This window comes from Oncorhynchus clarkii, chromosome 5 (genome assembly GCF_045791955.1).
Source record: "Oncorhynchus clarkii lewisi isolate Uvic-CL-2024 chromosome 5, UVic_Ocla_1.0, whole genome shotgun sequence".
In the NCBI taxonomy this organism is placed as follows: Eukaryota; Metazoa; Chordata; class Actinopteri; order Salmoniformes; family Salmonidae; genus Oncorhynchus; species Oncorhynchus clarkii.
In genome coordinates, this window is record NC_092151.1 from 52,013,104 (window position 1) to 52,035,529 (window position 22,426).

Consider the following 22,426-nt stretch of genomic DNA (forward strand, 5'->3'; position numbering starts at 1 on the left):
TTATTTTAATTTTTTTAATATCTTTTTTATTTCACCTTTATTTTAACCAGGTAGGCTAGTTGAGAACAAGTTCTCATTTACAACTGCGACCTGGCCAAGATAAAGCATAGCAGTGTGAACAGACAGCAACACAGAGTTACACAAGGAGTAAACAATAAACAAGTCAATAACACAGTAGAAAAAAAGAGGAAAAAAAATTTAACATTTCAAAAAAAAAAAAAAGAGTCTATATACATTGTGTGCAAAAGGCATGAGGAGGTAGGCGAATAATTACAATTTAGCAGATTAACACTGGAGTGATAAATTATTAGATGGTCGGTCATGTGCAGGTAGAGATACTAACGTGCAAAAGAGCAGAAAAGTAAATAAATAAAAACAGTATGGGGATGAGGTAGGTAAATTGGGTGGGCTATTTACCGATGGACTATGTACAACTGCAGCGATCGGTTAGCTGCTCAGATAGCAGATGTTTAAAGTTGGTGAGGGAGATAAAAGTCTCCAACTTCAACGAATTTTGCAATTCGTTCCAGTCACAGGCAGCAGAGAACTGGAAGGAAAGGCGGCCAAATGAGGTATTGGCTTTAGGGATAATTAGTGAGATACACCTGCTGGAGCGCGTGCTACGGGTGGGAGTTGCCATCGTGACCAGTGAACTGAGATAAGGCGGAGCTTTACCTAGCATGGACTTGTAGATGACCTGGAGCCAGTGGGTCTGGCGATGAATATGTAGCGAGGGCCAGCCGACTAGAGCATACAGGTTGCAGTGGTGGGTGGTATAAAGTGCTTTAGTAACAATGCGGATGGCACTGTGATAAACTGCATCCAGTTTGCTGAGTAGAGTATTGGAAGCCATTTTGTAGATGACATCGCCGAAGTCGAGGATCGGTAGGATAGTCAGTTTTACTAGGGTAAGTTTGGCGGCGTGAGTGAAGGAGGCTTTGTTGCGAAATAGAAAGCCGATTCTAGATTTGATTTTGGATTGGAGATGTTTGATATGAGTCTGGAAGGAGAGTTTACAGTCTAGATATTAATAAGTATTAGTTGATGTGCCCTTATTGTAAAGTCGTTCCATACTATCATTTACATGTTTATCATAAATTATTTTCCAGACACTCGTGGGTATTTTGCAACCAGTTAGGAAGGCTGTTAGGAAGGAACGTGTTGAATTACCTCATGACTTATTTAAATGATGCAATGGCTTCGTCTGAAATACCACCTGTTGTTCAAAGTGGTGTGTCCCCCCTGTTCAACAAATGGGCAGCTCTGTTTCAGGATCCATCCAGCATCCATGCACTAAAACAAATAGCTGGGCCATCAGTTGGGGTCAGGTTTGGTTCAATGTCATTTCAATAATATGTATTTCTTTGTATGTGATGCAACTCAAACGGCAGCCCAAACAGCGTTGCCTTGAACTCTCCTGATCACTCAAAAAATTAGACACGCATGCACGCGCACACACACACACACACACACACACACACACACACACACACACGCACACACACACACACACACACACACACACACACACACACAATCCTCCACCCCACCGCCTCCATATCCTCATATACAGATCGCCCTTCTAGCGAATCCCATTATAAGCAACAGAAGGCCTGAACAATCACACAGCCCTGTATGTTTTGTTTCTGTGGAACATCTCCCACAGACTGACGAGCCACTCCACGGCAGCCACTCTGATTCAAGTTTCATTAGGGGGTCTGTTTTGCGCCGATAAACGCAACAGTGCCCATTATGTTAGCTGGCTCTCAGCGAATTCCCAAACAATAATTACTGCTGTGTCTGTCTGTCTGCCGTAGTTGGCCTCAGCATTTCCCCTTCTCCTGTAGATGCTTCTGGGAATTGGGGTGGGAGTGGCGTTTCAATTAGAGGACCTGCCCGACTAAAGTCTCGGCAGTTTCCCCCCCCCCGTTCATTAAATCACAATCACAACGCCAGACAGACTGGAGTTAGACATTCCTAATATCACAATAATTAATGTTATTGAATCTGGTGGTGATGTCTTTCACAATGCTAAAATATCCCCGAAGTAGCCTCCTACCTAGGAGGAGTCTGCTCCCTTGAATGACTGTGTTAACTGGGGTTAGGTTGTATAAATCATAAAACAATTTCAAACACCTTTGTAAGCTTTCAAATGTCATCAAACTCAACTTTTTTCTTTTTCAGTGATGAAGACCTGGATGTCTCATGGTGGGGTATGTAAAATGGATCAACTTTGATCACCTCAATCTCCTGAATGTTTTGGTATTCAGGTCCAAAAAGTCACTTTTTGACCACTTCTACCGTAGGTAAACACATATGGAAGGTTTCCTTCAAATCAAAATGGGATGCAGTCAGAAAGTGATTGAAATCATATGGAATGATCTGTCTAGTAAATCTGCTGATGCCCTTCAGTGAGAGGCTGGTGACATTGGATTGGAAGCATTATTTGGTCACAGATGTGTCCCTCGGCCAGGGGGACTGGACACAGCAGAGGATTAATTACTATAAATCATCTCTCTCTCTCTCGCTCTCTTTCTCTCTCTCTCTCTCTCTCTCTCACAGACACACACATTCACACAGACACACAGACACACACACACACACACACACACACACACACACACACACACACACACACACACATGTTTATGACTGCTCAGACTGTTGGGTCCAGCTTGCGGCATTCTCTTTATCCATCTATCCATCTCCATCTATCTCTCTCCATTTACGTCATCTCTCTCCCTTCCTCTTTTTCTCTCATATTGTGGAAGAAGTTTTGTATGGCTGTTCTGTAGCCTATGTTAAAGGTATCCCATATTTCTCTGAGGAAAGCCAAGATATCACTACGTCTTCACATCGGCCCATAAATCTCAAGATTCGCTGTTTGGTAAAAACAACAATGGGATCGAGGGGACCAAGAAACAAGCCTGTAAACTTGCCCTGTGGATGAAATTGGGACATAAGTCACTCGTATTTAATAGATGCTTGCAAATATTGACAGTTAGTTGAACAGACCAGTGGAAAGTCCCATTTCCAAACGTTATTTGTCATCTTCTCACACGTGACGACTCGGCAAATAATTAAATGAATAAACAAATCGCTTTGGAGAAATATAATCAGTGCTTAGTATGCCCGTCGTCATTGAGGGAGGGGGTAGGGCTGGTGTGGCATGGCGATTGGCAGCAGGGGGTAGTGGGTGGGTTCTGGGAAGGGGAGGGTGGGGTGGCGATGGGAGGGGGTGGGGTGAAGTAGTTTAGTTTATTATTACTATTATCTACTGTTGCCGTATTTGTGTGGCATGGAATTCCGAAGCTTCCGAGAGCTTTGACCTCCCCAGCCCTGGACCAGGGGTTTGCAAAGCCTGGATCATCCCCTATAATCCGCACTCATTAAGGATGAGCTGCATGATAGCGCACCACCACCCTCCACACCCATCCACACTCTAACCAGCCTCCCCACTGTGGATAAGTGGCAGCTTTTATGGCAAATGTTATAAATTACTGCAGGCCATTGCATGTGCGCAACTGCTGGCTCAGTAAATAAAGCACCCACACACATCAGCATTAATAGGGACTATAGTGATTGGAGTGACAAACTGTGTGTGTGTGTGGGGGGGAGGGGGGGACGTTTGGTCGATCAAGGGAAGTTTACTGTAAGTTGTGCACTGCACTGTACTCACATGAAATTAGTTGTTTTAAGAGATGAGAAGTTGAGACTTAGAGTTCTAGGTTCATTGGGTTGAGACAGCTTGCGGTAAGTATGCTGTAGGCCAATCTGACACTCGGGATGACCATTTTTACCCACTTAAAATGTGCTTCCTTCTATAAATACTTTAGGTAGGTCCATAAGAGGAGCAGGTATTATATTGGCCAAAACATGGAAAGTAAAATATTTTTGGGGATGTTATATTAGAGACATTGGACTTCATATACATTCCAAATGGCCTCTCCTCTCTGCCAAGCCTACACATGAAGCCCTGGGGTGAACAACAGCTGGGAGTTTAGATAAATGACATCTACACTATCCTCCAAAGATGTGATCTCGGTTCCAGAGCAGCAAATTAAAAATGTAAACCCATTTAGCAAGGTGGCCCAGAGTAACTTCAAGCAGTGTGGTCGGGAGGGGAGGGATGCGCGATATTCCATCAGCGTCGTGTCACGCCGACCCTCTGAGTAATGACACCAGTCGCCAGACTCGCCGCTACTCAGCGAGAGGCCCATCCACGAGAGGAAAATGTGCCACAATATACTCCAGCCGTAATTGATCTTAGTGCCATCTTTATTTTTAAACCCCCTTTCCTTTCCGTCGTCTTCTTGAAATGTCTGGCGAATTTCAATAAAGTGCCACCACTGGGCCTATTACTCGGACAGAAACGAGGCAGTGCTCCTGACTTAATTGTTCTCCTGTCTGCCTGGATAAGAGAGAGGAGATTTTAGACGGTCCCTTTGGAGAGTGCCATGTTTAGAAATGCACAGCCTCACCGAGGTAGTATTAAAAGCACAAGGACAAGGGGTAAAATGAAGATAGAAGGGATAGAACGAAGAAGGGGATCGGTCATGACAAAGAGAACTATCATAAGTACTGAGCTGAAGCTGAGGCCAACCAAGCAAAATGCAGTCACATACACATACTCATTCAAAGAGTCCAGCAAAAAGTTCTGATACAACCTCAGCAAATCAATTAACTCACATTGAAATCCTCCATAAACAAATTGAATAACATTCATAAATGGCAAGACAAAATACATAATAAGTAATAAGGTTTTGAAGTGTCTTTCCTCCAGTATATCTAGGGACATATAAAAAAGCTAAGGACATATTGTTTTTTTGGGGGACACAAAACTACATCCATACTTCCATTCATTTTTTTGTTTGTTTTACCAGTACTGGTTACTTTCAGACGAGTCCCGTGGGGCTTGAGGGGGTCATAGGGCAAGATGGAGAACACTATCATGTTTTTGAGAGTCAAATTTTTCTATATAGTGGGTCATATTAGTTTGTCAAGCTGGTCGGACGCTACAGACGTTTTTGTGAGACAAACACCACTGCAGCTTGGCCACCTTCCACCGCAGATGCTGAAGGCCGACATAAGCAGATGCCTTGGATTGAGACGCCCCATGCCCCATGCAAAAAGCCAGATATCACTTGCTTAAACTGACAGATTTTTACAGGAATTTAAAAAATCTTGTTGCATAGATTGATGCATGGGTGCGACACACAGCCTATGTATCACTTTCCCTTACTTCAGAAACAGGCTCCTGGCAAACAGTTGTTGCAAATATTTGGCCAATTGGCGGTAAATTTTCACAAGAAATTTTTTTTGCGGCACACTGTTGTGACAATTTTCCGACGATTTGTGAAGTTCTGGCAAACAATTCTGGGAAACTTGTGGTGAACATTCTACTGTTTGCTGTAAATTTGCTGCAAAATCATTATGAATATGCAAATTAGAGTCAATAAGTATTCAACCCCTTTGTCATGGCAAGCCTAAATAAGTTAACAAATGACATAATAAGTTGCATGGACTCATTCTGTGTTCAATAATAGTGGTTAACATGATTTTTTTTAACCTCCTCTCTGTACCCCATAAATACAATTATCTGTAGGGATAGAGCAGTAGAGTAGAGCAGTGAATTTCAAACACAGATTCAACCACAAAGACCAAGGAGGTTTTTCAATGCATTGCAAAGAAGGGCACAGATTAGTACATGTGATTTAAAAAAAAAATGAATCTCCCTTTGAGCCTGGTGAAGTTATTAATTAGGCTTTGGATGGTGTATCAATACACCCAGTCACTGCAAAGACAAAGGCCTCCTTTTTAACTCCTTTGCTGGAGAGGAAGGGAACTGCTCAGGGATTTCACTAATAGGCCAATGGTGGTTTTAAAACAGAGTTTAATGGTTGTGATATGAGAAAACTGAGAATGGATCAACACCTTTGTAATTACTCCAAAATTACAAACCTAAATGACAGAGTGAAAAGAAAAAAGCCTGTGCATCCTGTTTACAACAAAGTAATACTGCCAAAAATGTGGCAAAGAAATTTACTTTTTGTCCTGAATATGAAGTGGTATGTTTGGGGAAAATCCAACGCAACACATCACTGAGTACCATTCTTCATATTTTCAAGCATTAGGGTTATGCATTATGTTATGGGTGTGTGTGCTTGTCATTGGCAAAGACTTGGGAGTTTTTAGGATAAAAAGAAACGGAATACAGCTACACACAGGCAAAATCCTAAAGAAAACCTTGCTTCAGTCTTCTTTACAACAGACAGGACAACAGGACAATAACCTCAAACACAAGTACAAACATTGGAGTTGCTTAGCCAAGGTGACATTGAATGTTCCTGTTTCCAGTTTTGACTTAAATCGTCTTGCAAATCTATGGCAAGACTTAAACATGGCTTTATAGATATGATCAACAATTGACTTAACAGAGGTTGAAGAATTAAAAAAATAATAATGGGCAAATATTGTTCAATCCAGGTGTGCAAAGCTCTTAGACACAATCGCTGTCAAAGGTGTTCCTAACATGTATTGTCTCAATGGGGTGATAACTTACATAATCAAGATATATTAGTTTTATCATTGACCTAAAATGACAGATCAATCAATTCTAATCCCACTTCGTAACACAACAAAATGTGGAAAAAGTCAAGGGGTGTGAATACTTTCTGAAGGCACTGAAGCTACTTAAACCAACTCACATATAACTTTAACTTAACCTGCCTCTCACAGCGAAAAAAACCCAAATCATACTAAATTGACTAAATATACTAAACAACATGTATTCAATGTCTTAACAGATAAATATACATCCAATACAGTTTTCTTAGTGATCTTATAATGAAAACGTTATGCCAAGTGCCACAATAAAAACCTTGAAATCATCAGCATGTAAATTAGAGAAAGAGAATGAACAACATTTATGTATTTAAAACCACAAAAACAAATCAACCCCAATTCAGGACTATCGGCTTTTTGAGCGAACTTTGGAGATGGAGGCCAGGGCTGGCCCTAGCCTTTTGGGGGCCGTAAGAGAGATATGGTTTGGGGGCTCTCCACCTCGCTGCAAAACATTTTAGTGGCCCCCATCCTGATGGCGGAGAGAATTTTTTTTGTTTTAATGTTCATTTCCTGCAATTTGACACATTTTGGCATACGGCATACAGAAAATGTTGCTGCTTTATAACATATTTCATACAATTCTCTACTCATTTTGCCACGGGGCAGAGATCATTTTTTGTTGCAATTTTACAGCTAATTTACTGCAATTCTACACATTTTGCCATATGGTGGAGAGATATGTTTGCATTTTTAAAGAACATGTCCTGTAATTATACACATTTTTCCATGACTTATGCCATGTTAACATGATATCTGAGTGAGAATGACTAACAAAATCAATGGGGGGGACACCTGGAGGTCAGGGCCTCTGGGCATGGTCGGTATTTGGCCAAGTTTAGATAGCTGGCTAGACTAACCACCAATCAAAAAATTGTGAGCTTACATGGTTAATTAAGTGACTGACATAACAAGAGAATAACTGCTGATGCACAACCAAATATCAAAATTGCATCTGGTGTATTCTACTATTCTTACTCTCAATAGTAAGTTGAGAACCTGACTGAGTTCCTCTGTTGGGGGCCCCGAACTGGCTGGGGGCCCGAAGCAACCAATTATGTTGCTTATGCCTGGAGCCGGCCCTGCGAAAGTCCTTCATCCAAAGCTGGTTGAATGCATGCACTGAAACAATTAGAAAAGACAAAAAAAAAAACATTAAAACATACTGAAAACAATTACTGAAAACATTTTTTATTTTGGCATCTTAAAAGGTAGACAGCGGCTAATGGGCAGGTTTGGCTTTGGAAAAGTGGGGTCAGCTGTTACAAAGTTGTATAAAAGCTATATGAACAAACCATGCAGCTAGCATAAACTGGGACATAAACTGTCCCGGACAAAAAAAATGGTTGACCAATATTCATCTGTTCTTAAAACGTGTATTTTCCCATATATAGACACATCCTATGTGTTTTAATCAAATCAACTATATGCACTGAGCTTGTCTGATGCTTTAAGCACACTGTTTGATAAAATACTTAAGACAAACAAATGACTAGAAGGAGTCCAACCGCAATTTGATTGTGCAGGGCTGGGCTCAGACTTGCTGTGCTGTGCTAAAAAGAATTAAAGCGAGTGACTGCGTGACTAGCACCCGTTGTCTCTCTCTCCTCTCTGCTGCAGCGACCACCACAGAACATCAGCAGTGTTTATCGCGCTGTCCGTGTTGCTGAAGCATAATTACAGCCATTTCTAACTGAAAGGTTCTGTTACCGAAATCCCTAATTTGTTTCAGAAAAACATTCCCTATTCCCTCAAGCCTTGCTCTCTTACAATACACATGTATGCATCGCATGTGAGCAGCAGGGCTTGACCTATAGCATATCATAATCACATCAATAAATTGGTTATAAGACCATAACAGCAAAATGGATGAAATCAAAATGGTGGAATGTTTACTGGTTGCCCAGGGGGTAAAGGGGAAGTCAGATATGTGGAATAAATTTGACTACTTGTGGAAAATACTGGAGATCAAGAAAAAGAAGGTAAGGATATGCATATGTCTACTAAGCTGTATGGAATTGTTTTAACAAGGTCATACCATGGATCATTTTGCTATTTTATTTTGAAGTATTTAAAGTATTCAAGTATTTTTTTTTAAATGGGGGAAAAAAATGTCTGAGATTTTTTCTTTGGCCTTATATTAGCTCATGCAAATGCATTGAACAACAGATTCACTGCATAGAACAGATAGTCCCAACAAAATCTAAAGGAAGTTTGTTCTGAAGTGTCTGTCCTATACTGAGAGACATAAGAATTATTTTAATTAATGTATTTAACCCTTTATTTTTGGCACTAAACAGTCCCCATATACTGTACAGTGCCTTTGGAAAGTATTCAGACCCCTTGACTTTTCCACATTTTGATACGTTACAGCCTTATTCTAAAATTGATTAAATTGTTTTCTTTCCTAATCAATCTACACATAATATCCCATAATGACAAAGCAAAAACTATTTGAAAAAATACATATATTACAAATTTAAAAAATGATTTCAGACCTTTTACTCAGGACTTTGTTGAAGCACCTTTGGCAGTGATTACAGAAACAAGTCTTCTTGGGTATGACGCTACAAGCTTGGCACAACTGTATTTGAGGAGTTTCTCCCATTATTCTCTGCAGATCCTCTCAAGCTCTGCACAGCTATTTTCAGGTCTCTCTAGAGATGTTCAATCGGGTTCAAGTCCGGGCTCTGGCTGGGCCACTCAAGGACCTTCAGAGACTTGTCACAGCCACTCCTGCATTGTCTTGTCTGTGTGCTTAGGGTCGTTGTCCTGTTGGAAGGTGAACCTTCGCCCCAGTCTGAGGTCCTGAGCACTCTGGAGAAAGGTTTCATCAAGGATCTCTCTGTAATTTGTTCTCAATCCTGACTAGTCCCCCAGTCCCTGCCACTGAAACATCCCCATATCATAATGCTGCGACCACCATTCTTCACCGTAGGGATGGTGCCAGGTTTCCTCCAGACGTGACCCTTGGCATTACAGACAAGGTGTTCAATCTTGGTTTCATCAGACTAGAGTCCTTTAGGTGCCTTTTGGCAAAGTTCAAGCAGGCTGTCATGAGGCTTTTGCTGAGGAGTGGCTTCCGTCTGGCCACTCTACCATAAAGGTCTGATTAGTGGAGTGCTGCAGAGATTGTTTTCCTTCTGGAGGTTTCTCCCATCTCCACAGAGAAACTCTAGAGCTCTGTCAGAGTGACCATCGGGTTCTTGGTCACCTCCCTGTCCAAGGCCATTCTCCCCCGATTGCTTAGTTTGGCCGGGCGGCCAGCTCTAGAAAGAGTCTTGGTGGTTCCAAACTTCTTCCATGTAAGAATGATGGAGGCCACTGTGTTCTTGGGGACATTCAAAGCTGCAGAAAGGATCTGTGCCTTGACACAATCCTGTCTCTAAGCTCTACGGACAATTCATTTGACCTCATGGCTTGGTTTTTGCTCTGACATGCACTGTCAACTGTTGGACCTTATATAGAAAGGTGTGTGTTTTTCCAAATCATGTCCAATCAATTGAATTTACCACAGGTGGACTCCAACCAAGTTGTAGAAACATTTCAAGGATGATCAATGGAAACAGGATGCACCTGAGCTCAATTTCGAGTCTCATAGCAAAAGTATGAACGTTTTTCGCTTTGTCGTTATGAGGTATTGTGTATAGATTGCTGAGTATTTGGGTTTATTTAATTCATTTTAGAAGGGTGCTGAATACTTTCCGATGGCACTGTATTCATTTTTTCAACTGGTACCAGGGACCTGCAGACGAGTCTTGTGAGGCCTGTGGGCATCCTAGATTTTCGGAATGTCTCATGGTCTGATAAACACCTATCTAGCTCTGTCACCTTTCAGCGCAGATGCGGAAGTGTGACATAGGCGGATGCTGTGGATTGAGACACATCCAATGCAAAAAATATTTCTAGCGTAAACAAGCAGATTTTGGGTGGGGGGGTTTAATTATGCTAATTCGATTCCCGTGGGAGCGCAGACACCGACCTTAGGGGGTTAAAGCAATTAAAGTTCTAATTGTTACAAAGAAATAATGAATTGACTACAGTTATAAGAATAAAACATGCATTTGCTTACCTTATCAAGCTTGAAGATGATACACTGTTATGAGTGAGTGTACCACAAGCATCAGGGTGTTGATGTATCCCTCCAACACCATGGGTAGGGAGGGGAAGGGTATTTTACTTTGCCTAGTTTTTCTTTGATGTCAAGTTAGCGCATATTGTTGCTACCTTAGCTGTTGAGCTGGCTAACATGCTACTGAACAGTGATGGTAGCATACTGACATGCACATAGGTATTAAGTCAGCAACGTCTTCACCTAAAAATACACAGGTAGAAACTGAAATATCCCCGCACTCAACTGGCGGACCGCGGTCTAAATCCAGACCCTTACCTCACCTCCTCCCTGTAGGCTGTCTCGTCATTCTTGGTAATCAGGCCTACTACTGTTGTGTTGTCTGCAAACTTGATGATTGAGTTGGAGGGGTGCGTGGCCAGGGAGTACAGGAGATGGCCCAGCACACACCCATGTGGGGCCCCTGTGTTGAGGATCAGCGAAGTGGAGGTGTTGTTTCCTACCTTCACCACCTAGGGGGCTGCCCGTCAGGAAGTCCAAGACTAATGTGTTGACCAGACTTTCTCAAATAGTACTTGAGTAACCCTGTGATATAGCAACAAAATGTGTTTCACTCTATCCCATAAAACATGACTTTGGTAGGTAGCTAGATCCCCTGGTTTCCATTTGCAACTGATTTTCTGGTCTTGGAACTCATGTGTTCACCAGAAACAACTTCTGGTAAACTGTTTTCTACTAGCAATAAATATTGTTGCCACAGATTCAAACAGAATCTCAAGATAATTATTTACCAGAAAAAAACTGTGGCGTTCTGTTTGCCACTAGTGGTAATAAATATTATTGTTGCCAAAGGTTTGCTGCAAATTCATCACTACTGGCAAACATTTGAAACTTCTGGCAACATTTTGTGGCACACTATTTAGTTTTCAGCAACTTTGCAACAAACTTGCGGGAAGTTTGCAGTAACAAATTCATTTTGGTAATGGTTTCCAGATGAAGAAAGAAAAAGCTAATTAATCTGGAACTCATTACAAAAACGTCTTCCGTTCATTACCTCAGTGTTATAAATAAATGAGATGGGGAGGGTTGCAGGAGTTTAATAGAGCCAACCTGACAATGAACTGAGAAAAAGTGTTTTGTCGCTTGAATTTCATTACCAGTTTTATTCATCCTCTCTACTCTACCGATAAATAAGAATGCCTTCAATTGTAGCTTCGTCCCAGCAATGTTGGAACATCTCCCTAGACTTGCTTTTCATTAGCTTTTTTCTCACCCCTGTTAACAATGACCACATCCCAGAAGAGTAAAATGTACTATTAACGTGCTTTTAGAAGTCATTAGTATTGGTTTTTTATTGGAGGACCCCCAAAAATAATATATACAGTACCAGTCAAAAGTTTGGACACACCTACTAATTTAAGGGTTTTTCTTTATTTTTGCTATTTTCCACATTGCAGAATAATAGTGAAGACATAAAAACTGTACAATAAACACTTCGCCTTGATGACAGCTTTGCAAAGCTCTTGGCATTCTCTCAACCAGCTTCATGAAGGAGTTCCCACATATGCTGAGCACTTGCTGGCTGCTTTTCCTTCACTCTGCGGTTCAACTCATCCCAAACCATCTCAATTAGGATGAGGTTGGTGGATTGTGGAGGCCAAGCCATCTCATGCAGCACTCCATCACTCTCCTTCTTGGTCAAACATCCCTTACACAGGCTGAGGTGTGTCTTGGGTCATTTTCCTGTTGAAAGACAAATTATAGTCCTCCTAAGCTCAAACCAGATGGGATGGCGTGTCGCTGCAGAATTCTGTGGTAGCCATGCTGCTTAAGTATTCATTGAATTCTAAATAAATCACTGACAGTGTCACACCATCACACCTCCTCCTCCATGCTTCACAGTGGGAACCACACATTCGGAGATCATCCATTCACATACTCCGCATCTCACAAAGACACAATGGTTGGAACCAAAAATCTCAAATTTGGACTCATCAGACCAAAGGACAGATTTCCACCGGTCTAATATCGATTGAGAGTTTCTATGCCCAAACAATAACTTCTTTTCATTGGTGTCCTTTAAGAGTGGTTTCTTTGCAGCAATTCGACCATGAAAGCCTGATTCACGCAGTCTCCTCTGAACAGTTGATGTTGAGATGTGTCTGTTACTTGAAACATTAATTTGGGGTGCAATCTGAGGCTGGTAACTCTAATGAACGTATCCTCTGTAGCAGAGGTAACTCTGGGTCTTCCTTTCCTGCGGCGGTCCTCATGAGAGCCAGTTTCATGTTAGCGCTTGATGGTTTTTGCAACTGCACTTGAAGAAACGTTCAATGTTCTTGAAATTTGCAGGATTGACTGACCTTCATGTCTTAAAGTAAAGTAAAGACTGACATTTCTCTTTGCTTATTTGAGCTGTTCTTGCCATAATATGAACTTGGTCTTTTACCAAATAGGGCAATATTCTGTATACCACTCCTACCTTGTCACAACACAACTGATTAGCTCAAACGCATTAAGAAGGTAAGAAATTCCACAAATTAACTTTTAACCAAGCACACCTGTTAATTGAAATGCATTCCAGGTGACTACCTTATGAAGTCGTTTGAGAGAATGCCAAGAGTATGCAAAGATGTCATCAAGGCAAAGGGTGGCTACTTTAAATAATCTCAAATATAAAATATATTTTGATATGTTTAAACACTTTTTTGGTTACTACATGATTCCATATGTGTTATTTCATAGTTCTGATGTCTTCACTATTATTCTACAATGTAGAAAATAGCAAAAAATAAATAAAACCCTGGAATGAGTAGGTGTGTCCAAACATTTGACTGGTACTGTATGTATATAGATAGGAGAGTGGTCTGAAAAACTCTTGCAGTAAATAAAAGGAGTGGTTTTAGTTCACTTCAATGACTGAATAGTTACACAACCATGTGTCTTTGTCTGTTTACAACTCCCAGCATGCACCTCTCTAGGTGTGGGCGTGAGGAGGGCTGGGGATGAGAGTGAAGGGTAACAACCCTCACCTTATTCTCGGAGAGTTTGTGATAGATGTCCTCCGGTGAGTTTCTAGAAGGAGGCTTCATTTTTTTTCTCTCTACTGAAACATTGGCTGGATTAACCCAATCAAAAGATAAATCAGACCTGGAACACCAAAGGCAGTGATGGTGGCCTCTTAAACTGACTACACCGGGCAAGAGGATTGAGATGGAGAGCGGGGAGACAGTGGGTAGACATGGTTCCCACACCCTTTAGGATTTCCTCGACTGCCAAAAGCTTGAGAGGCTAGGGAAATGAGCTGTTCCCAGTTTACCCGAGATGGAGTGGGATTTCTACAGGAAAGATTCATTACCATGAGGACAAGGGAGGAATAGTTTACTGTGACTGCCAAACAATAGACAGGTGCGTTGGTGAGATTGAGGGATTCAAATAAAGTGGGAATAAACGTAATGCTAGTACCAATGTGATGTAACCACTGTTATCCGAGAAATTTGCCTTCGAACTGAAGGTAACTGAGTAGGAGCATGATGAAATGCCTCAATAACCACCGGTATTTGTCAAAGATCTCGAACTAGAATGACAGTTCTAGATAGATAGTCCTAACTAGAACTGTTATGATAGTTAGGAACCTTGAGGGAGGACAGTTGATGTCTCAACCCCGATCTAAGTGGACAGGCCCAAAATATACCCAGCCCCAGCCTATACTACACTTCTCCTGACCTAGTCGACTTCGTCCTTGCTCACTCCATTATAGCCTGCACCAGTCAGACTGCCACAAGCCCTATACAGCAGAAGCCCCAACCTTACATCCAGCAAACTCATCCCGTCATACATTGCAGCCCACCCCAGTTTACTGTACATGACACTCTGCCAGCTCTGGCCTACGCCAGCCTACTCACACTAACCCTGGTGTGCTCGCTGTGTCCTCACTTTACTGACCATCAGGGCATGAGACACCATTAAGGGCAATCCCAGCCTCTCACCAGGGATTTAAATGCGCGAGACGCGATTGCCCCAAAACTAGCGGAAATTAGCTTTTCCCCGTGCCCTGTTTGCCCGGGCCCTATAATAGTGTATACATCTGGGTAGTAACGCTGCGCTGCACTTTCTTTTTAAGCTACCCTGGGCCACACGGTCGAAGGACGAGGGATTTTTTTTTCCGGGTGGGAGAAAATGAGATATACGGCCTTAATCTGTGGTGGAACAAACACATAAATAAAACATGTCAAGGAATTACTTCTCCATCTGTCTGCCTTAAATGCTGATGCATCTAATCGTTGATATCTAAGCTTGGTGAAAGAGAGAGAAAAAAAGAAAAAACAATGGTGTCCATCCATGAGAAAAAATACTGGGGGTTGAGTTAGAACAGAGGCCTCCCAGACTGTTCTGTAGTGATACAGTTGAACATGGAGCACTGTCAAAGGCTGGTGATGCAGTAACAGGGTCATTGATAGGATATAGTGATCTTTGGCTCACCTGATGACTTCTATACCCCAGCGCTCAGCTTGAGGCCAAACTCCAAGCATTCTTTTCTCTCTCTTTTCTCCCTATCCCTAAATTGATTCGATGATGCAGCGAGGTGGAAACCTATACTGCTTCGCCACGGTCACTTAATTGTACGGGGAACATCATTTTTCAACCACAGCACAACTCTTCCCATCCCCAAGAGGTGCTTTTCTTTAAGAGTAATCATTATGTGTTTCAGAATGAGCCGCTAGGCAGAATGAAAATGCAACTAGGACCAACAAACCGAGGCACAAACAGAGGCACACCCCAGGAGTATGGTGCACAACGGAGCAAAAAACAGAAGGAACAAACCCAGTGGAGAAATGGAGCGAGCGGCTCACTTTGATCGCCTAAAGTCCCTTGCGATTTATCGATACCGGAATCCCGTCTCAAGCTTCGCTTTTCCCCGCGCTCACGCTCGCAGTGCTACTGGAAGATATGCATCTCTCAGCGTTCAGTCTGAATGCACTTAAACAGAATTGAAGAGGAAAAAGGGACAAACCACGTTTTAAGGAGTTAGCCTGGAGTCAGCTCATAGCCGTTTATCGTCAAATTCATAATGATGTCGACAACTTTCCCAAAAAGGGACATTCTGATTATTTGTTTACTGAACCATGCTACTTTGTCGTCGAGTCAAGCCCACTTATTCTGTATTCCACTTCCTTCTTCAAATTCGCTCCCTGTCAAAACGTGTAATATATGGCCCCGCTCGTCATTGACACCTGAGAAAAAATATCGTTTCACTGTCCGTTACAGTGCAGCCGCCGTCTCATTTGTGACAAATTCAGGGATGTCACCCGATAACACCTTGACAAATGGCTTCCCTCCCCCTCCTCCAATAACCAATACGTCTCTCTCTGTCTGGCTGTCTGGCTCCAATATTAGATGGTATTATGTGATATTATATCACGACACAGCTGAGCACATTAACCAGACTGGGTCTGAATAGCTATGGAGGAAGCATTGGTGGGAAAGGGTTTTGCGTGAGGAGCAGGGCCCTGGTCAAATATCTTTCAAATGCATCCTTCTTCCTTCCTCCCTTCCTTGAGATAATCACAAGGCTTCTTTCTACCTTATTGTTCTCACCAATCTTACTGTGTTAGATCAGTGACTTTCTTAAGGAAAGTAAGGGAAGAAGGAAGGGTGCATTTTAATGTTATATATATATATATATATATATATATATAAAAAGGAATAGCTGCATGGGCCTCAATGGGGAAGAAGAACCAGAGGCTGGAATCCCCAGTCCCCACAGAACTAGTTATCACCTGTCAGTGGCTGGTGCACTGGGATGGGTAATATGCACATAGAATGAGTCCCTCTGAGGCTCAGAGAGAGAGAGAGAGAGAGAGAGACATATGCACACAGGCACTGTGCAAGCTGGCTCTCCCTGCAACCCGTCAAAACACTGGGGTTAGTTTGCCTTGCAACCCGTCATCACATCATCACAGTGGGGTAATATAAACACACGTTGTACGAGAGGAAGAGTGCACGGCGTACACGCTTGAGCAAGGAGAGATATAATCTGTCTCATAGTTGGATCACAGGCAGAGAGAGAGAGCAGTGTCTGCAAGAAAAGGGAAGTTTCCAGAATTTCCTCGACTAGAGTTACACGTGTGTTGCGGTTGTGGCTGTAACGTTTCTTTGTCCTGGTTTGATGTCCTTTGTTGCATTTGTGTAGAAGTATTTTGGTTTGCTGTGGCTAAGAAAGGCCACCTGCAAAGATGAATATAGTAGCAAACAGTGTGTGAAGAGGCATACAGTACATAGAAGTCCTGTGTGGATGAAGAATTTTAGGTACGGTAGCTTGCCTTGTCCTGAGCACCTGTGTGTTGTGCTGCTGTCAGCCGTTACTGAAGAGAGGGCATCATTCTCTCGCACATCGTTCCTGTCTGTCCCCGAGGAGCTGCCCGAAATAGTCTTGCGTCACCGACCAATGGGGCGCCATGAAGCCTCTTCTCCCAGAACAGGCGCCACCGAGCCGAGGTGGGTGGTGGTGGGAGCCACGGAGGGCAGCAACAGGGCCCAGATAAGAGGATTATACCACTATTATGTACCCCAGGGGGTTTTAGCCAGTGCAGAGAAACAGTGTTTAGAAGGGCAGGACCTCAGCCTCCACGGCCTCTACCAGTGACAGTGTAATAGACGGAAATGGAAGCTGGTGACACAGCGTGAGGAAGGCAGGGGAGGCATCAGGGTCGCGGCCAACGTGCTTCACATCCACACAAGCCCCCGGACTGTGTTTTAACACGGCCCTGTAAGGGGAGTGCATCACGCGGAGGGCTTCTCGTGTCTCTTCTCTCCCCTCCTGGTAAGAGTGAAATGGTCTGGTTGAGGAGAGGATTCCTACTATGGGCCTTAAGATGGGATTTTATTCATATACAGTGCCTTCAGAAAGTATTCATACCCCTTGACTTATTCAAAATGTTGTTGTGTTACAGTCTGAATTTAAAATGGATTAAATTGAGATTTTGTGCCACTGACCTACACAAGATACACCATAATGTATAGATTTAGCAGCAAGGCCAAGAGGTGATATTTATGTTAAAATGTCTGAAAATGCGCTACAGTTCTTTTGCAACATAAGTGTACGACATTTAGGCTAATTGAGACATTAACCCAAAACTATATCCAGTCACAGGGCATTGCAATGGGATCCCCGTTCGCACCTAATTATGCAAATGTTTGAAGAAGATTTTTTTTTAAATAATGATAATTAGTTTAGACCCCTCTTGAAATGCGGGTTCACTTATATTGATTCTGTTTTTTTTTCATTTGGAGTGGGACCTAGGAGCAATTGGAAGGGTTCAGACTGTACATTAATTCCAGGTTGCCCACTATTAAGTTCACTCTCAAATCCAGTGAGGAAACAACAGACTTCAGACCACTGTGTTCCACAAGACAGACTTTTCCTGGACTTTTCAAGTCACCATCCGTTTACTCTTAGACACAGTCTACCTTATAGCTCACAGAAGAATGTGTAATACCCTCTCCAAGGGTTGTGATGAGAAGTTGTCGGATTAGTCTGTTCTTAGAGTGCGTAATGTTATACAAGACCCCGTTATTGAGCCCTAACCCTGCAGCTCCTAACGATCAACGCGCTGTATTTGTGTCTACCTATTCCCCTTTCTCGAGCTCAACGTTCGTTAAACTGGCTTGTTCTGCTTACAGACCCCTCTGTGGGCCGGCCACTTCAGAATATTCATAAATTCGCTTTTAAACGTGCTAGAGACCTATGAATATGTGACCCCTCAGTATTTCCGATCTACCCTCCCGTCAGGCAATTTTCCCTGCCATAATTGTGTAAACTGTAACGCAACGATCAAGGGAGATTTATTTATTACCCCCCCATACGGGAAAGAAAATGTATGTGAGGGTTAAAACATCTTGTAAATCCCCATTTGTGGTCTATTTACTGAAGTGTCCATGTGGTTATTATTATGTTGGGAAGTCTGAGAGAGATTTGAAGGTACACATTAAAGAGGACCACAGCAATATCAGAACTGGTTATGCAGTGCAGTCACCAAAGAATTGATAGACGGAGGCATATTATATTGATGCCTTACAAAGGCCTGAAGGAAGAACTTCCGTTAGGTTGCTTCCTGTGAGCAACAGGTGCGCTATTCTCTATTAAAAAAAAGCTCTTTGTCGAAAAACAGTAGAAAATGTATGTAAATGAACGTAAACAATGCATGGACATAATGAATGCAAACACGGATTGTAAAATGATGAATGTGAGTAATGATGGTAAATAATGAATGTGCATAATGAATGTGCATAATGAATGTACATAATGAATGTACATAATGAATGCAAATAATGATTGTAAAATAATGCATGTAAAATAGTGATTGTAAATAATGACTGTACTGAACAAGTAGTCCTGCCGATCACTGAGCATTGAGCATTTGCACGTCGGATGGGATTTGCTCTGGGATCTTATGGCGATGCCTGCCGAGGGATACCCGAGATAATAATAATTGTAGATAATGACTGTGAAAAAAACGAAAGAAGCAGCACTACAATGTGACATTATCTATAAACATGGGTGAATGCCTTTGGTTCTCCAAAGGCTGACCAAGGCTGTGGCCAAAACGCGTCAGTTTCCTCCTGCAAAAAAAAAAATATATATATATATATAACTTCAAAGAATATTCCAGTGAGAGTGTTTTTTTCTTCTTCTTTTGTTTCTTTCATTGTGCCAGTACAAGCAACATGTAAACAGCATTTAAAACCCAACCAGGTGCCTTAACAGGAAAATTCACTCAAAAACTATCTTTTGGTATGTTGAAACAGTCCCAAAATGTTTTGCAGCTAAAGCTACAGCTAAGTTTTCAAGATATTGGACTTTCAAGAAGAAACGTGTCATTTGGCCACATCATCATGATGATGAAAAATGCCATACACCTAACTCAGTTGCCGAGTCCAGGAGAGTTGTCGACGGAGCACTTGCTTTGTTACCAACCAATAAGGAGCTCTTACAAAGACCTTAGAGTGTCAGGAAATTACTGTCAATCAAGCTGAGAGCTCACAGAAGAGTGTGTTTGTGTGTCAAACTGCACACACACACACACACACACGTACACACACACACACACACACACACGTACACACACACACACACACACACACACACACACACACACACACACACACACACACACACACACACACACACACACACACACACACACACACCACTACAGGGCTCCACAGCTGTGCCCTGGCAGCAGAGTAGAAGAAAGCTCTTTCATGGGGAGTCAGGAAATTCCCCCGCTGGCGCTGTAGCAACAGCCGATGAAGAGGGCTGCCACAGAGGCCACTCCATAGAGTAAAATACCAGCCATCCAGGGTTTACCTGCCTGGGCCGTTCCACTCCATTCAACGGCAGAGGGGGACACTTTCAGGACCTTCGTAACTCGCAGCACTTACAGCCAAAGCATTCAAGTCTGGGAACAGTTCTCCAAGGCCCCCCCCCCTCCTTTTCATCTCCCACAAACTTCCCATAAAATAAATAGCTTTTTCCTCTCCCACATCACAGGATAACTGGGTGAATAGCAAATAGGAGTCCTGGCCTGGCCCAGTCAAGGTTATGAAGACCTGGAACGTAAACATTTTTATTTAGTGGCTCGTGATAAAGCATGCTAAAAGTTAAAGCCAAGGCTGATGAAAAGAGCCATGTTGGAAAACAAGCATATGGCAGGTGAGATGCAACCCCTGCAGCCTCGACGGGCCACTCGTGTCTGGGAGTAAGTGCCGCCGATCGACAGAGAAAGAAACACAGATAAGGCCAAGTGGAAAGACAGCCCGAGAAATGTACCAAGGGAAAATATATGACCTCTGCCCTCTGGGTGGCTCCCTTCGCTCTCTCTCTCTCTCTATCAGCCACACACATGGGACATGGTTATGCGCATCCACACCGACAATCTCATGCTCTCTTATGCAGTAATACACACACATGCTCAGTCAGTAAGACACACACACACACCAATCCACACAGGCAATCTCTCGCTCTCTCATGCACATACAATCCCCCCCACCCACACGCACAAGCGCTCACTGTCCAACAGTCAATATTTTCTGAACGATGGCCTCCCTTGGGGACTGCAGGCAATCTGGAGCGGTATAAGGCCCTGCACAATGAAAGAGCCTGTGATTGCATTCGACCGTGCCTTAAAAAGATGTCATACATCAAACGGAGCAACAGATAAAATGGCCATTCAGAGTGAATTAATCAATGGAGTGCCATTCATGGGCACACTACCATTTGTCTCAATATTATAAATAAGGCGGTTCCGTACAAGCCGTTTTTCAATAAAAAAGCACAAATGTAAATAACCCGAGACAACGACGCGTGGTGCCAGGCTGCTGAATGTGCTCGCCAGGCATTAGACCATGCTCAACGGCTATTGGCGGTGGGTTATTATCCGACCATTGCGAGATGGAGTGACCTTGACTCAGGTGTCGTGTTACGAGCCTTTCTTCTGTTAATAGCATAACTAGCGTTAATAGCATGCCACGTCTCCCGTCCCTCTATCCCCAATTTAACTGGCTCAATTGTGGAGAATCTGGCCACGTAGATTCCCAGTCACTGCAGGAACAAGTAGTCCTGCCGAGCATTGAACATTTGCATCAGGCTCGCTCTTTAACGTCAGAGAGGATATGCTCTGTGATCTTATGGCGATGCCTGCTGAGGGATACCAGAGATAAATCACAGATTGCGTTGGCCCCCCACTTCCAACCCGCATTTCAATCAAATTAGGCCGACAATCTGGTTAAAGCCACAGAAACACACAGAAAGATCAATGAAAAGGACAAGCAATTTCACCCCTGGAGAGAGTCTCGCAAATACTGAAGAAAATAAAAAAACGCTTGAAAGACCTGGTCTCTAAGTGGGTAACGGCGCACACCTCCTTGGATGGAGGGCTACAGCAGCACGGTACCTTCTTTTGATCAAGCATATGAAATGGTCTTGTTGGTCTCCTTGTGTCTTGTTCTGCCTCGCAAAATTGCACAAAAATAAAACGGAGGACCAGACCACACATGAAGGGGACCTAATTCAATTCACGTTTGAGTGTCTAGCTTTTGTTTGTAGCCTATTTGTTAGCATTAGCAAAATGCTTGTTCTGTCGCACTACGTTAGCATAGCACACGTCGCTGGCATTTGAGCAGTTCAAAAGACTGTGGAAAGACAGGGCTGTTATTCCACTGAGGATACTATGTCTGGATCCATACTCTGTCTGCTGAACAGGCAGTCTTCAGTCTCAGGACACACTGGCCCAAGGCATCGGACATCAGCATGTCAGTCTGTTTCATCATGGAGTGATGCATCGGTAATGAGTAACCATCTGTAGTAAACACAGTAAATGAAAGGTTCGGTCAATATGGTGCCATAATGCCTAGCCTAAGGGCCATGATGCCTTACCGTGGCCCTGACTCTCAATAAGGAGATGATGTCTCTAGAGCCCCCTCTAGGTGTTCTCTCTCTCTCTCTCTCTCTCTTTTCTTTCACTTCTTTAACATGCATATGCACGTGAACACACACACACACCCGCCAATGTGTGTGTCTTCGTGAACTAAACTGAACACACACACCCGCACACACACAGTCACAGGCAAGTTATGAGTACACCCCTTCATCAGACATCTGCCGTATCACCCTCCCCAGCATCATCAACAAAGGATGTACTTGGTCTTTTCATTCCCATGCCAAGAACA